At 53.6% G+C, this 17,994-nt stretch overlaps 2 long non-coding RNA genes across 2 annotated transcripts in view; both read right to left on the bottom strand.

The window, feature by feature from the left end:
* LOC135311112 (uncharacterized) overlaps positions 1-1,322 on the bottom strand; it is a 2,762-nt gene extending 1,440 nt beyond the window's left edge. Inside the window, exon 1 of the long non-coding RNA XR_010370973.1 lies at positions 1,075-1,322. This is a non-coding gene — a long non-coding RNA (uncharacterized LOC135311112). The remainder of the gene's footprint in view (positions 1-1,074) is intronic.
* A 5,041-nt stretch (positions 1,323-6,363) lies between these two features.
* Positions 6,364-6,830, bottom strand: LOC135311111 (uncharacterized). Its single transcript, XR_010370972.1, has 3 exons — positions 6,786-6,830; positions 6,660-6,700; positions 6,364-6,407 (listed from the first exon to the last, which is right to left on the bottom strand). It is a non-coding gene; the product is annotated as an uncharacterized LOC135311111 (long non-coding RNA).
* Positions 6,831-17,994: the final 11,164 nt, after the last annotated feature.

Here is a 17,994-nt window from a genome sequence, read left to right as displayed (position 1 = left end):
CAACCCGGCAACCTCACAAAGGTTTCCAACAGACCGCTCATCCGCCCGCCGTGTCTATCGCTCCTTCCTCTGCGCCGAGCCGGTCCGCCACCTGTCACCCTGCTCCTCCGGCGCTCCCTGGGAACTCGGGTCCCAAGCGCCTCAAAAAATTGCCCTGCCTGCCAAAACCCCGTCCCAGAGCCTGACCTCCGCCCAAACGTTGGCGATGAACGTCGCCTCGCAGAGCGGCCGGGACCGGGGAAAAAAAACCCCAGCCGGGGGAGAAAAAAAAAAATCCCCCAGCTGGGGTTTTTTTATTCTAATTTTTTTTTTAATCCTGTGGAAAAAGCTTGCTGTTAGCTACCACCACCAAACCCAACCCTCAAAACACCGTGAACACCCCACACTGCACAACATTATCAAAGACGGTTTATACAAAATATATGTCACTACCCGTATCCCTGGTTTATTTCAAACTACATTCACCCATAGAACACAGGCAGCCAATATTGACTTCTGCATTCACTCAACCTCACTACGCAAGGATGCGTCAATGTACATCTGACGATACCACACCAGCTCTAATCGATCACACGCAGCAGTGATGTACACGGGCGGATACTTCCGCCACGCCGCAGTGGTAGATTAACTATGGACTCGACTACAACAGGCAAACAGGGTACAACAAGCACTACATATGTGCAATTGTACAAGACAGCGGAGGTAACTGCCTAGGTACACGCACTCAGCCACACGAGTCACACAGGACAGCTATACAGATACACAACGATAAAGAACTGCACGATAGAAACTACATAGATATGTTCCAACAAACAAGAGCTGGAGGAATGTGTGCAGGCATATACATACACCGATACAACAGTATGTGCACTCAACCGTACAAGTGTCGGAGGAAATTTAGTACCGTGCAGGCACCCAAAGATGATGGTTACCAAAGGGAGGAACGTATATGCCTTCACCTAAAAAAAACCCCACAACAATCCACACTCGATAGCGTTGTCACCACCACATCGCTCCACAAGGACCTACCCCACAACATCCCCCACCTCACGTGCACCTGGCTTCTCCTCTCACCTGCTCCTTACCCGTGCTGGACTTGGACGGTCACCATCCTTTGCGGCCCCTAGAGATAAAAGCACATAGAGTTGCCATTGCAGTTCCTAAAAAAAATCACCAGCTGCGCACCCCTCTTCTCTGCAACCCATTTCACCTCAAACGCTCCTTTGCCACCTTGCCCTGACTCGACACCCCCGGGCAGGGCGGCTCCAAGCCAAGACACCACAACCACAGACGAACCCTACGCGGAACGCCAACAACAACACGCCTCAAAAAACAAGCCGAGTCACTCGGCGAGACCGACGACGCACGGACAGAAAACCTCCATCCGGGAAGAGCACGCGCAGAACCCTAGCGTGCTCCTAGCGCCACGCCAGAAAGCGACGACACCTTCGTGGGCGGGGACAAGCGCTTCCTCTCAAAACTGACGAGATGGATGCACAAGCAGCCCGCCTTCAAGACCTCAGCCCCTGAAGACGCAAGGAAGAAGTGCCAGTCCCTAAAAGCGACAGCTAGCGAGCAGAGCCGCTCACGCAGCCGGGAACGGCGCGGCACAAGACCACCAGCCAGAACCACCCGAGACGCCAAAACGATCCACGCCGGAAGCTTGCGACGCCAAAAGAGAAGCGCCCGATGGGCGCCGTGCCCACGACTAGGGCCTCGCCAGGCCCTAGTAACGCTGCCGAGGCACCCGCCTCGATCCTATGGAACAAAGAACGACCGAGACCCGAGGAAGGTCAAACGCACCCAACACCAAACACACAGACGCGCTACACAACGACACGCACAGCCTGGAACCGCCCTGCCCGGGGCACACTGACGTCATATTTCAGAGGAACCCGCTCCATTCCCCTTCTCAAAGGGGACCGCTTCCTAGACAACCCTCTCCCCTACGCTCTCTTTAAAACCCCTTCCTGCCACAGCCAACCGTGCCCCCCTCGCTCCCCCAACCCCTTCCCCAGCACCATTGCCTCAACTTAGCTTTCGAGGGGCCCAGAGTCTCCCTCTTCCCTTCCTTCTGAAGGACAAGCACACGTCACTCCTCCAGTCACCAGCTGCCTCTTTGTCATCTGAAAAATAAAAACAATCACAAGCCCCACACAACAGCCCTGTCAGTCAGCATCCCATCACTCTACAAAGACCTAGGCCGCTGCATCCGTCTACCTCAGATGCGCCGACCTGCTCCGCTCACTTGCTCTGTGGCCGTGCCCAACTCACACTATTGTCCTCCCTTCTGGCCCCTAGGGATACCGGGAGATCATGTTACCACTGCACTTCCAAAGGAAGATCTCCCCAGCCCCACGCCCCTCCTCCCTACGACCCAGCTCACCTCAAACGCACATCCAGTCCCAAGGGCAGCCGCACACAATCTAAAAAACCAAACAGAAATGTTTCAACCCGCTTGCCACACAACACCTTGGTACGGAACCGCCGCCCTGACCGCAATCGCCTCACCTTCTCGGACCTCTCGTCGCCGTGCGTCCTCTCCCCTCTGATGGCCGATTGCAGCACCTGCAAAAATCCAAGCAGAAAGGCACCTGCTGAGAAGCTGCAGAACTGTCAAGCTACCCACACCAATCCCCGTCTAAGACTCGCACCTTTTCCTCACCAGCTCACCTGCCTGGACGCCATCAGATCCAACTGCCACGTTCAAGCTTGACCACCACCTGCAAGACCCAAACAGGGGTTATTCATGACTAACTGCAAAGCCCCAAAGAGACACATCGCTACTTCAGCGCACCTAACATTGCTCACCCCGTGCAGTTCCCCTCCAATGCCCGGATCCCGCTTGGCCCACCACATGCACCCTCAAATATTATTGCCATGTTGCACTCACAGAGCCATCAGTCACCACTTCCTTCTACATACACCACGCACCAACTCACCTGCTTACAGCGCTATCCTCGGCCCTCCTCCGTCGCCCTGCACGACTCCTCCCTCAGCATCTGCAAAAATATCAAACAAGTCCCCTCAATGAACAGCAATAGCTTAGCCATTCCACAGGCCTTGTTCCCAGGTAGCAAGCCCATCGAGAGCCCAGCTAGGCTGCTCTGCCATCTAAACACCGTAAACCAAGCATTACGCCCGACCCACATCCAAGCCGGAACGCCCCTGAGATGCTCTCTGCTCCGCTGAAGCAGGAGCTCCCTCTCCCAGACAGCTACCGTCATCCCCTGGAAGGCCACAAAACACCGTGGGAATTCTTTTTCTCACCCACAGACAACGGCCGCTCGATCTAAAAGGGCCACACATCTTTTCCCCCAAAGAAGCAAGGCACTTTGACACATAGGCCATAGCCTCTCATCGCTCCTTTGCCACCTTGCCCTGACTCGACACCCCCGGGCAGGGCGGCTCCAAGCCAAGACACCACAACCACAGACAAACCCTACACAGAACGCCAACAACAACACGCCTCAAAAAACAAGCCGAGTCACTCGGCGAGACCGACGACGCACGGACAGAAAACCTCCATCCGGGAAGAGCACGCGCAGAACCCTAGCGTGCTCCTAGCGCCACGCCAGAAAACGACGAGACCTTCGTGGGCGGGGACAAGCGCTTCCTCTCAAAACTGAAGAGATGGATGCGCAAGCAAGCAGCCCGCCTTCAAGACCTCAGCCCCTGAAGACGCAAGGAAGAAGTGCCAGTCCCTAAAAGCGACAGCTAGCGAGCAGAGCCGCTCACACGGCCGGGAACGGCCCGGCACAAGACCACCGGCCAGAACCACCCGAGACGCCAAAACGATCCACGCCAGAAGCTTGCGACGCCAAAAGAGAAGCGCCCGATGGGCGCCGAGCCCACGACTAGGGCCTCGCCAGGCCCTAGTAACGCTGCCGAGGCACCCGCCTCGATCCTACGGAACAAAGAACGACCGAGACCCGAGGAAGGTCAAACGCACCCAACACCAAACACACAGACGCGCTACACAACGACACGCACAGCCTGGAACCGCCCTGCCCGGGGCACACTGACGTCATATTTAGAGGAACCCGCTCCATTCCCCTTCTCAAAGGGGACCGCTTCCTAGACAACCCTCTCCCCTACGCTCTCTTTAAAACCCCTTCCTGCCACAGCCAACCGTGCCCCCCTCGCTCCCCCAACCCCTTCCCCAGCACCATTGCCTCAACTTAGCTTTCAAAGGGGCCCAGAGTCTCCCTCTTCCCTTCCTTCTGAAGGACAAGCACACGTCACTCCTCCAGTCACCAGCTGCCTCTTTGTCATCTGAAAAATAAAAACAATCACAAGCCCCACACAGCAGCCCTGTCAGTCAGCATCCCATCACTCTACAAAGACCTAGGCCGCTGCATCCATCTACCTCAGACGCACCCACCTGCTCCGCTCACCCGGCTGCTCCGTGCCCATTCCGGACGAGGACGAACGCCATCCCCTGCGGCCCCTAGAGATACCACAGGATACACAAAGTTACCGTCGCTCTGCCAAAAAAGGAAGAATGAACCACACCAGCCCCGCGCCCCTCCCCTCTGTGACCCAGCTCACCTCAAACGCGCATCCAGGCCCAAAGGCAGCCGGCGCACAACCTGCAGAACCAGACACAAACGCTTCAATTGGGTGGCCGTATGACACCTTGCTCTCAAACAACAGCCTGGCCTTCAACCCCCTCACCTCTCGGACCTCTCGTCGGCACGCGGCGTCTCCCCTCCGAAGCCTGCGGGCGGCACCTGCAAGAACCCAAGCAAAAAAGGACCCGCTCAGGTGCTGCGGGACTCTCAGGACACCCGCACCAACCGCCCCCATCTCAGACACGCACCTTTCCCTCGACAGCTCACCTGCCTGGCCTCCAGCAGATACGGTCGCCACCTTGAGGCTCGCCCACCACCTGCAAGAGCCAAACGCACATTGCTCACAACCACCTGCAACGCGACCCCTCGGGACGAATCGCTACGCTTCAGCCCACCCGTCACCGCTCACCCTGTGCGATTCCCCTCCGGTGCCCAGATCCCGCTCGGCTCCTCGCATGCGCCCAAAGAAAAATTACCACAATGGGCTCGTAGAGCCAACAGCCACACCTTCCCTCTAGCTACACCACACACCAACTCACCTGCTGACAGCGCCGCCCTCCATCACCCTGCACGACTCCTCCCTCGGCACCTGCCAAACCGATGTCAAACAAGTCACCTGCATGCACGGCCACAGCTGAACCACGACACGGGTCTCGATCGCATGTAGGAACACCCCCTTGAGAGCCCAACTAGGGCGGCTCCTAAACATAAGCACAATACATCAAACATTAAGCCCAGCACACAGACAAACCACAACACCCTGGACATGCTACCTGCTCAGCTAAGACTCCAGCTCCCTCTCCCAGACACCTATGGTTGTTCCCTGGGGGCCCAGCCCACAAAACCCAACAGGATTTACTTCCCTCACCCACCGACAACAGCCACTTGATCCAAGACGGCTGCAAAACTCCTCCCCGCTCAAAGCCTGGGCGCATCCCTAGATGCCAGCACCACCCACCTTGCCCTGACTCTCCATCCCCGGGCAGGGCGGCTCCAAGACACACACAGAGCAACGCTACACAGAACGCTACAGGCAATGCACCCCGAAGGATGAGAGGCAGCTCTCGGAGAAAACGACGACACCCAGACGGAACCCCCCGTCCGGCAAGACCGCCTGCGGGACCCCGACGGTGACGTCGGCAGGCCCTACGGCAACACCAGAGAACGCCAACAGCTTCGTGGCCCGGGACAAGAGCTTCCTCTCGCCACCGAGACGACAGACGCGCAACCAGCCCAGCTTCAAGACCTAACCGCCTACGGATGCAAGGAAGAAACGCCAGTCCCCAAAAAACTCACAGCCACAGAGCGGCGCCGCTCACGCAGCCGGGAACGACGCCGCCCAAGACGACCGTCCGAGACGCCAAAACGATCCACGCCTGAAGCTTGCGACGCCAAAAGAGAAGCGCCCGATGGGCGCCGAGCCCACGACTAGGGCCTCGCCGGGCCCTACCAACGCTGCCGAGGCACCTGCCCGGCTCCTAAAGAACAAAGAGAGCAACCGAGACCCGAGGAAGGTCGGAGACACCCCACACAAAACACACACACTGCACAATAACGCACACAGCCTGGAACCCCCCTGCCCGGCACACGTTCCCGTCACGTTGAAGAGGAACCTGCTCCTTTTCCCTGCTCCCAAAGGGGACCGCTTCCCAGACAGCCCGCTCTGCTGCGCCATCCTTAAAACCCCTCCCTCCCGCAACCCCTTCCTCAGCACCGTTGCCTCAACTTAGCTTTCAAGGGGCCCAGAGTCCCAGTCCACCCGTCCTTCAGAAGAACAAGCGCACAGGCAGCCCACTGCATCGGTCCTCCAAGGGCCAGGTGCCTTTTCATCATCTAAACAAAAACAACAAAAATACACACACCGCCCCGTCAGTCAGCATCCCACCACTCAACAAGGACCTACCCCGCAACGTCCCCCACCTCACGTGCACCCGGCTGATCCGTGCCCATTGTGGACGAGGACGAACGCCATCCCCTGCGGCCCCTAGAGATACCACAGGACACACAAAGTTACCGTCGCTCTGCCAAAAAAGGAAGAACGAACCACACCAGCCCCGCGCCCCTCCCCTCTGCGACCCAGCTCACCTCAAACGCGCATCCAGGCCCAAAGGCAGCCGGCGCACAACCTGCAGAACCAGAGACAAGCGCTTCCATTGAGTGGCCGTACGACACCTTGCTCTCAAACAGCAGCCTGGCCTTCAACCCCCTCACCTCTCGGACCTCTCGTCGGCACGCGGCGTCTCCCCTCCGAAGCCTGCGGGCGGCACCTGCAAGAACCCAAGCAAAAAAGGACCCGCTCAGGTGCTGCGGGACTCTCAGGACACCCGCACCAACCGCCCCCATCTCAGACACGCACCTTTCCCTCGACAGCTCACCTGCCTGGCCTCCAGCAGATACGGTCGCCACCTTGAGGCTCGCCCACCACCTGCAAGAGCCAAACGCACGTTGCTCACAACCACCTGCAACGCGGCACCTCAGGACGAATCGCTACGCTTCAGCCCACCCGTCACCGCTCACCCTGTGCGATTCCCCTCCGGTGCCCAGATCCCGCTCGGCTCCTCGCATGTGCCCAAAGAAAAATTACCACAATGGGCTCGTAGAGCCAACAGCCACACCTTCCCTCTAGCTACACCACACACCAACTCACCTGCTGACAGCGCCGTCCTCCATCACCCTGCACGACTCCTCCCTCGGCACCTGCCAAACCGATGTCAAACAAGTCACCTGCATGCACGGCCACAGCTGAACCACGACACGGGTCTCGATCGCATGTAGGAACACCCCCTTGAGAGCCCAACTAGGGCGGCTCCTAAACATAAGCACAATACATCAAACATTAAGCCCAGCACACAGACAAACCACAACACCCTGGACATGCTACCTGCTCAGCTAAGACTCCAGCTCCCTCTCCCAGACACCTACGGTTGTTCCCTGGGGGCCCAGCCCACAAAACCCAACAGGATTTACTTCCCTCACCCACCGACAACAGCCACTTGATCCAAGACGGCTGCAAAACTCCTCCCCGCTCAAAGCCTGGGCGCATCCCTAGATGCCAGCACCACCCACCTTGCCCTGACTCTCCATCCCCGGGCAGGGCGGCTCCAAGACACACACAGAACAACGCTACACAGAACGCTACAGGCAACGCACCCCGAAGGATGAGAGGCAGCTCTCGGAGAGAACGGCGACACCCAGACGGAAACCCCCGTCCGGCAAGACCGCCTGCGGGACCCCGACGGTGACGTCGGCAGGCCCTACGGCAACACCAGAGAACGCCAACAGCTTCGCGGCCCGGGACAAGAGCTTCCTCTCGCCACCGAGACGACAGACGCGCAACCAGCCCAGCTTCAAGACCTAACCGCCTACGGATGCAAGGAAGAAACGCCAGTCCCCAAAAACTCACAGCAACAGAGCGGCGCCGCTCACGCAGCCGGGAACGACGCCGCCCAAGACGACCGTCCGAGACGCCAAAACGATCCACGCCTGAAGCTTGCGACGCCAAAAGAGAAGCGCCCGATGGGCGCCGAGCCCACGACTAGGGCCTCGCCGGGCCCTACCAACGCTGCCGAGGCACCTGCCCGGCTCCTAAAGAACAAAGAGAGCAACCGAGACCCGAGGAAGGTCGGAGACACCCCACACAAAACACACACACTGCACAATAACGCACACAGCCTGGAACCCCCCTGCCCGGCACACGTTCCCGTCACGTTGAAGAGGAACCTGCTCCTTTTCCCTGCTCCCAAAGGGGACCGCTTCCCAGACAGCCCGCTCCGCTGCGCCATCCTTAAAACCCCTCCCTCCCGCAACCCCTTCCTCAGCACCGTTGCCTCAACTTAGCTTTCAAGGGGCCCAGAGTCCCGGTCCACCCATCCTTCAGAAGAACAAGCGCACAGGCAGCCCACTGCATCGGTCCTCCAAGGGCCAGCTGCCTTTTCATCATCTAAACAAAAACAACAAAAATACACACACCGCCCCGTCAGTCAGCATCCCATCACTCAACAAGGACCTACCCCGCAACGTCCCCCACCTCACGCGCACCCGGCTGATCCATGCCCATTGTGGACGAGGACGAACGCCATCCCCTGCGGCCCCTAGAGATACCACAGGATACACAAAGTTACCGTCGCTCTGCCAAAAAAGGAAGAACGAACCACACCAGCCCCGCACCCCTCCCCTCTGCGACCCAGCTCACCTCAAACGCGCATCCAGGCCCAAAGGCAGCCGGCACACAACCTGCAGAACCAGAGACAAACGCTTCCATTGAGTGGCCGTACGACAGACACCTTGCTCTCAAACAGCAGCCTGGCCTTCAACCCCCTCACCTCTCGGACCTCTCGTCGGCACGCGGCGTCTCCCCTCCGAAGCCTGCGGGCGGCACCTGCAAGAACCCAAGCAAAAAAGGACCCGCTCAGGTGCTGCGGGACTCTCAGGACACCCGCACCAACCGCCCCCATCTCAGACACGCACCTTTCCCTCGACAGCTCACCTGCCTGGCCTCCAGCAGATACGGTCGCCACCTTGAGGCTCGCCCACCACCTGCAAGAGCCAAACGCACGTTGCTCACAACCACCTGCAACGCGACACCTCAGGACGAATCGCTACGCTTCAGCCCACCCGTCACCGCTCACCCTGTGCGATTCCCCTCCGGTGCCCAGATCCCGCTCGGCTCCTCGCATGTGCCCAAAGAAAAATTACCACAATGGGCTCGTAGAGCCAACAGCCACACCTTCCCTCTAGCTACACCACACACCAACTCACCTGCTGACAGCGCCGCCCTCCATCACCCTGCACGACTCCTCCCTCGGCACCTGCCAAACCGATGTCAAACAAGTCACCTGCATGCACGGCCACAGCTTAACCACGACACGGGTCTCGATCGCATGTAGGAACACCCCCTTGAGAGCCCAACTAGGGCGGCTCCTAAACATAAGCACAATACATCAAACATTAAGCCCAGCACACAGACAAACCACAACACCCTGGACATGCTACCTGCTCAGCTAAGACTCCAGCTCCCTCTCCCAGACACCTACGGTTGTTCCCTGGGGGCCCAGCCCACAAAACCCAACAGGAATTACTTCCCTCGCCCACCGACAACAGCCACTTGATCCAAGACGGCTGCAAAACTCCTCCCCGCTCAAAGCCTGGGCGCATCCCTAGATGCCAGCACCACCCACCTTGCCCTGACTCTCCATCCCCGGGCAGGGCGGCTCCAAGACACACACAGAGCAACGCTACACAGAACGCTACAGGCAATGCACCCCGAAGGATGAGAGGCAGCTCTCGGAGAAAACGACGACACCCAGACGGAACCCCCCGTCCGGCAAGACCGCCTGCGGGACCCCGACGGTGACGTCGGCAGGCCCTACGGCAACACCAGAGAACGCCAACAGCTTCGTGGCCCGGGACAAGAGCTTCCTCTCGCCACCGAGACGACAGACGCGCAACCAGCCCAGCTTCAAGACCTAACCGCCTACGGATGCAAGGAAGAAACGCCAGTCCCCAAAAAACTCACAGCCACAGAGCGGCGCCGCTCACGCAGCCGGGAACGACGCCGCCCAAGACGACCGTCCGAGACGCCAAAACGATCCACGCCTGAAGCTTGCGACGCCAAAAGAGAAGCGCCCGATGGGCGCCGAGCCCACGACTAGGGCCTCGCCGGGCCCTAGTAACGCTGCCGAGGCACCTGCCCGGCTCCTAAAGAACAAAGAGAGCAACCGAGACCCGAGGAAGGTCGGAGACACCCCACACAAAACACACACACTGCACAATAACGCACACAGCCTGGAACCCCCCTGCCCGGCACACGTTCCCGTCACGTTGAAGAGGAACCTGCTCCTTTTCCCTGCTCCCAAAGGGGACCGCTTCCCAGACGGCCCGCTCCGCTGCGCCATCCTTAAAACCCCTCCCTCCCGCAACCCCTTCCTCAGCACCGTTGCCTCAACTTAGCTTTCAAGGGGCCCAGAGTCCCAGTCCACCCGTCCTTCAGAAGAACAAGCGCACAGGCAGCCCACTGCATCGGTCCTCCAAGGGCCAGGTGCCTTTTCATCATCTAAACAAAAACAACAAAAATACACACACCGCCCCGTCAGTCAGCATCCCACCACTCAACAAGGACCTACCCCGCAACGTCCCCCACCTCACGTGCACCCGGCTGATCCGTGCCCATTGTGGACGAGGACGAACGCCATCCCCTGCGGCCCCTAGAGATACCACAGGACACACAAAGTTACCGTCGCTCTGCCAAAAAAGGAAGAACGAACCACACCAGCCCCGCGCCCCTCCCCTCTGCGACCCAGCTCACCTCAAACGCGCATCCAGGCCCAAAGGCAGCCGGCGCACAACCTGCAGAACCAGAGACAAACGCTTCCATTGAGTGGCCGTACGACAGACACCTTGCTCTCAAACAACAGCCTGGCCTTCAACCCCCTCACCTCTCGGACCTCTCGTCGGCATGCGGCGTCTCCCCTCCGAAGCCTGCGGGCGGCACCTGCAGGAACCCAAGCAAAAAAAGGACCCGCTCAGGTGCTGCGGGACTCTCAGGACACCCGCACCAACCGCCCCCATCTCAGACACGCACCTTTCCCTCGACAGCTCACCTGCCTGGCCTCCAGCAGATACGGTCGCCACCTTGAGGCTCGCCCACCACCTGCAAGAGCCAAACGCACATTGCTCACAACCACCTGCAACGCGACCCCTCGGGACGAATCGCTACGCTTCAGCCCACCCGTCACCGCTCACCGTAGCCTTCGCTGAGGTCTCATCACCACACTGTGTCTCTCCCGCAAAGCCTACATGGAACATGTGCAAAAGCTTAAGGAAGAAGATACATGCTACGATATTACCCAGAACAGCAACCTACCCATGCCGAATCCAGTTCTCACACATCTTTTCTTTGACAGCTTGCCTGCCCAGCCTCTGCAGTTCCAGCTGCCACTTTGAGGCTCACCCATCACCTGTAACACAGGTCACTTTTACCTTCGCTATCAACACAACACCTCAGAAAGAACCGCTACTTCAGCACACCAATCACCTCTCACCTTGATCCACTCCCCTCCTGTGTCCAGCTCACACTTGGCTCATTCCTTACTGCCTTCTAACCCCCCAAAACACACTGCAGACTCATTCAGCCGTCAGTCACATCTTCCTTCTATATACCACACACTGGCCTACCTTCTTACAGCATTTCCCCGGCTTTCCTCTGTCACCCTGAACAACTCCTCCGCCGCCTCTGGAAAAAAAGGACATGGTGGAAGTCACCTGGATGCACAGCAATAGCTTAACCGATCCATAGGTCTTGCTCCCATGTAGGAATACCATGTAGAGCCCAACTACCACCTGCCATTAAAGGACATATGTTAACTCAAGCATTACACCCTATACACGTACAAACCTGAAGACCGTTAGGATGTACTCTCAGCTAGCACTCTAGCTGCCAGCTACAGTCATCCCCTTAACATCTACAAAATACTACTAAAGTTACTGACCTTTCCCATTGCTTTTGGCTATTGGCTCTGCACAAGCCTACACAGGGTTTTACAGAAGTCTATGGATATTAACTATACACTTGTATTGCTCTTCTTTTCTTAAAGAAACAGCATATATAAATTCCCATACATAAATGCATACAGAACACTCACCCTAACCCCTACCACATCTTATCAATACCCTTAACAGTTAATGTCAACACCTTCTAAATTACACAAGAGAGTTAATGAAAATAATTTTAAGATTCAATAAAGTTGAAAATTCCAATAATAAAAAGAAACATACTCAAAACTAAAAAGAAAAAAATAACAGAACAACATACTATCAAGCCATCTTACCACACCTGAACCTCCAATGCAGTATTAGATAAGAAAAAATAGATAAGTTTAGACACAAATGATCTTTCAAATTTAAATGCCACCAACCCTTATTGAGTTCTAAAAGCCTTACCTCTCACAAACATCTGCATTTCTTTAAATATCAAAACATACCTATCCAAAAATATTTAAACAGCTCAAAACTTACAATTAAGTACAGGAACACCAAAGCACCCACACTGAAGAAACCCAGGAGGAAAATGAGCTCCCTCCCCAGAGGCTGTGGCTCATATACCCCGGGCCCTGCCCACCACCCTTCCCACAATCACCTGGGAAAGGGGAGGGGTGAACCACCACAGGGTATAAAGGCAGCTGAAGGAAGAGCAGGGAGTTTTCTCAAGTGCTTTATGTTAACAGCATGGAAGAAGACAAAAAGAGTGGTTCTTACTGTAATTGTACTACTATTTGTTTTTCTTCACCTACGTGTATTGCATCAGCAATGTGACCAGGTAAGAAATTAAACATAATTTTCCTGGGATGTATACAGGGAAAAAGCATGTCTTTCTTACTAATTTATATAGAAGAGCAGCTCCTGGATTATAATAGCACTATTATGACCATTAGTTGTATGTTTTACTTTTCTGGTAAACAGAAGAGTTATACAATTATGGTTCATTTCTAGCAAAACCACACATACTATCTATATACTAGCAGAGCTATAGTCTAGCTATGACTGAATGGCAAAGTGAATTAAATCTCTGGTTCAAATGAAATTATTTTCTATAAATCACTGATAATTCAGAGTAATTTTGACACTCTGATTTCCTTAAGACACTGATAGCAGTCTCAAAGGACAAAAATTACAAAAGGGAAATACAGGAATGGTATCAAAAGTTATATGAAGTGTCCTAATGAGCATATAAGCAGCTAAATAAAGAATAAATGGGGAAGTGCAATAAAAACTCATTGAGATGTGTGTTGCTAAAAATAGATCCAGGCTATTGATTCTCCAAGAATCTCAAGAGAAGGTCAGAGCCACCCGTAGACATTTTTGGGGTACCAGATACCAAAGAGAAACATACTATAAGACAGAAAACAAATTAATTACTGCGGAGTACAAAGATGGCTTTAGGAAAGGTTCTGGCAGAACAAGAGGCGTTGTCACAGGGATAGGAATAGTTTCTAATGGACCAGAGAAACTAAAGCAATGGTGAGAATGCAGGAAGCTCAAAAGGGAATTGACCAAACTAACAGATATTCTCGGGGGAGCTGGAACGGGGGGCGGCAAAGAATTGAGGAAAGAAAAAAGTGATCAGGGTAACAGATACCGACTCAGGAATAGAGCTGGAGGGTAAAGAGGGGTGAAAAGTGTCCTTCTGAGCTAGAACAGGGTCCTGGGCTATCTCTATGAGGGGATGTCTCGTGGGAACTCAGCAAACGGAGCAGAGGAGTCCTGAGGGAGCCCAAGACACCAAAGCAGCCTTGGAGCGGGAGCCTGAGGAGAGTCTAGGAAAGGACTGTGACTAGGATAGAAGATGTCCTGAGGAAGGCAGAGAGACAGAAAAGTATTTGGGGATGTGACAATTACATCCAGAGGGCATCTGAGCTCAGTAAACGCAATGTGAGAAAGCCAGGGAACAAATGGAGGCACAAACGGGAGGAAGAAAGGACAGAATGACTGCTGTGTGCAGCATATACAGGCTCGGGAAATCTTCAGATGGTGAGAGAGGGGCGCGAGTGCCGTGGCAAAGCTAAAAGCATGCAGAATGCAACCTCAAAGGGACCAGTAGGTGTGGCGGCACCCTGAGGGGTCCCGGATGAGGCGCAGAGACAAAAGAATGCTCTGGGAAACGAGGATACGGTCTGGAGGGATGTGACCAGATTACAGATCTCCTCAGGAGCTGGGGACCGGCTGGAGGTACCGTAGTCAGCAGACGGTATGCTAAGAGTGCTCCGAGGCACAAGCAAACCCGACGACTGGGTTCAGAGATAACAAGGGAAGACCAAAGTCCGCTACTGAGCTAAAACAGGGTTGTGGGACGCAAAGGGGCTCTCTGGACGCACGGTGACTGGGAGCGGAGGGGTCACGAAAGGCTCGCGAGATAAGAGATTGAAAAGGAGAGTAAATGCTACCAAAATGCTGTGGAGCACAGGGAAGGTCTCGGGAGGCATCCTAGATGGCATAGAAAAGAAAAAGATTGCTCTTTTTTGGGAACAGATGTCTTGGAGAGGTGCGATTGCGACAGCAATGTGCTGCTGGGGAACGTCTAAGACGGTGAGGTAAAAGGCCTATGAGGTAGAAGAAGACATTTTAAAAGCTGCGACACTAACAAAAGACAAGAAATTATTCAAGTGTTAATACAGCCAATGGATAACATTAGGCAGAGGAGTTCAAAACTGATAGTAAAGAAATAGGGAAAAACATAAAACACCAAAGGCCAAGTGACTTGGAGATGTAGGGGAAAAAAAAAAATCAAGTGCGGGATGTTAGAAAAACAAAGAGAAAAATGAAAAGACAGACAGGAAACTGAAACGGGAGCGGAAAGAAAGTTAAAATGCAGCAGAACTAATGAAAGACAAGAAATAATTCTGAGAAACAGCAAAGGGAATAAAAGTAGACAGAACATTTAGGAAGCAAGAGATTAGGAAAAGGAAGGGCAAAAATAGATAGGGACAGCCATCTAAAAGAGACAGCAAATTTTAAAAGCTGTGACGCTAAGGGAAGAGAAGAAATAATTTTAAAAAGACAGCAAAGGGAGAAAAAATTGGCATAGAAAAGGTTTAAAAAGCAAGGGGGATTATGGAAATAAAGATAAAATTTAAAACATAGGGACAGCAAACGGATGAAGCAGACTGGTGAAGTGATGGTGTTAAGGGAAGACATATACTTGAAAGAAAACAGCAAAATAAGCACAGGAAACGGGCTAAAGGAAGAAATCTAAAAAGTGACAGGGATTAGGGAAACCTAGAGCAAACTATTAATAATAGGGATGGAAAATAGAAAAATATTATAAAAGCAAAGGTACTGCTACTAAGGACAAGAAATAACTAAAACATAAAGACACCAGATAAAATTGTACAAAATTTTAGAGGAAAATACGATTCAAGAAATGAGGGAAAAAATTAAAAATAGCAACGGTCAAGTAAAATGGAAATGTAGAAAGTAAGTGGAAAAAAGCAAGGTCATTAGTGAAATAGAAGAAATAACTTTTTTTAAACTTCCAAAGGAATGAGAGTTAACTTATAAATAACATTTAAAAAGGAAGGACTTATAGGAAAACACAAGAAAAAATTAAAATTAAAACAGAGACGGTAACCTAGAAGGGAGGTAGAAAGGAAATGGAAAAAGCGAGGGCACTAAAGAGAGATGAGAAATAATTTTGCAAAGACAGCAAAGAGAACTGAGGTTGCTGTAGAAAGAAAGCCTAGCCAGCAGTGCGTATTAGGAAATAAAGACAATCTTATGCAATAAGGACAGTGACCCAAAACAGACGTGAAAAGGAAATGTAAAAAGCGAGAGCGCTATGAAAAAGAAAAACAATTGAGAAGTAACACCGGCAAATGAGACAAAAGTAGGAAAGTTTAAAAGCCGAGGGATTAAGAGACAATAACAACTAAAAAATAGTAATAGAAATAAAAGACAGACATAAAATTTTAAAAGCGATGGTGCTAAGGAAAGAGCTGAAAATGAACAAATGACCACAGTAAAGGTGATAATAGTACACAAAAAGAACAAAAAAACCAAAAAGGGTGGTTAGGGTACCACTGGAAAAAAATTAAAAGGGATTGAATAAGGAGTTCAGCTATCTCAAAGGGGGAAAAGCATTCTTCCTTGGGAATTTGCAGGGCTCGGGGAGGCGGCTTTAAGGGAGACTTGGAGGGGAAGGGATATAGCCAGGCTCGCTAAAGAAGAGCCTATGGGTGGTGTGCCGAGCTCGAGGGTGAAATCAATATCCCACCTTGAGCAGGTCTACCCCGATGCACGCAGCATAGATGCCGTAAGGCAGGAGATAGAAGCTGTTGTGCAGCGGGATAGCTTTGATTTTCTTGCCGTCGCAGACATCCCAGAATCACAGAATGTTCTGGGTCAGAAGGGACCCACGAGGGATTAGAGTCCGACTCCTTTCCCTGCACAGGACAACCCCAAATTCACCCCATGCCTCCAATGGTGTTGCCCTAGTGCTACTTGATTATTGTCAGGCTTGGCGCTGTGCCTGCTTCCCTGGGGAGCCTGTTCCGTGGCCCTCTGAGTGAAAAACCTTTTCCTAATACCCACCCTAAACCTCCCCTGGACCATCCTCCTGCCGTTCCCTCAGGTCCTATTGTTGGTCACTGGAGAAAAACGATCGGCACCTGCGCCTCCTCCACCCCTTGTGAGGAAGCTGCAGAGGGAGATGAGGTCTCCCTGTCTCTAGGCTTAATAAACCAAGTGACTTTAGCTGCTCCTAGTACGGTTTCTCACCAGATGCGGTGGGATGCCTCGTACAATTCGAGTGCTGCGATGGATGGCTCTAATCTCTTGGGAAGGGTTAGGCAAGGAAGGAGATGTGGTGGGGTGGTGCTGTACATTAGGTAGTGTTTTGGTTGTAGAGAGCTCAATGATTGGGAGGATGAGGTTGACGGCTTATGGGTAAGGATGAGGGGAAAGGCCAACGAGGCAGGTATCCAGCTGGGGGTCTGCTGTAGACCACCTGACTGCAATGAAGAAGTAGCTGAAGAATTCTACAGGCAGCTGGCAGAACTCTCCCAGTTGCTACCCCTTATTTTCACAGGGCACTTGAACTTACCAGATGTCTGCTGGAAAGAAAACGCAGCCGAGGACACTGTCTAGGAGGTTCATGGAGCACGTGGAAGGTAACTTCCTGATGCAGCTGGTAAATGAGCCTACTGGGGAGGTGCCTCGACTGACCTGCTCTTTAGAAACAGAAGAACTGGTGGGAGATGTGGGGGTTGGAAGCCATTTTGTGCCTAGCGACTGCACCCTGATAGAATTCCTGATGCCTGGCAAAATAAGGAAGGGGGGCTGGCAAAATCTATACCGTGGACTTGCGGAGGGCAGGCTTTGGACTCTTCAGGATGCTGGTTGAAAGGGTTGCTTGGGAGGAAGTCCTGAAGGGCTAAGGGGTCCTGGAAGGCTGGACGTTGAAGAAGGAAATCTGGAAGGTGCAGAACCAGGTTGTCCCTGTGTGCAGTAAGACAAACGGGCAGGAAGATGACAGGCCTGGCTGAACAGAGAGCTTTTGCGGTGGCTCGGGGTGGGGGGGAGAGTTTACTGCTTTTGAAGAATGGGTAGGCAAGTCAGGAACAGAACACAGAGCTTGTTATGCCAATCGGAGAGCAAACCAGGAAGGCAAAAGCCCAGCTAGAACTCAACTGGCCACTGTTATTAGAGATGACAAAACATGCTTTTACATATATGCTAACAGAAAGAGAGCCAAAGAGAATCTCCAGCCTCTACTGGGGGCCGGGGTGGGGAATGCTGCCACTGAGGACTAGACTGAGGTACTTGATGCCTTCTTGGCCTCAGTCTCTAGTAGACTGGCTGTTTATCACCAGGGTAGTAATGGTTCACCTTCAGTGTGCTCACCAGGCATGTACAGGATGAGCAGGGGATC

Source organism: Phalacrocorax carbo, unplaced genomic scaffold (assembly GCF_963921805.1).
Source record: "Phalacrocorax carbo unplaced genomic scaffold, bPhaCar2.1 SCAFFOLD_189, whole genome shotgun sequence".
In the NCBI taxonomy this organism is placed as follows: Eukaryota; Metazoa; Chordata; class Aves; order Suliformes; family Phalacrocoracidae; genus Phalacrocorax; species Phalacrocorax carbo.
The sequence above is the reverse complement of the archived record's forward strand: the minus strand, read 5'-3'. Positions and strand labels throughout refer to the sequence as shown.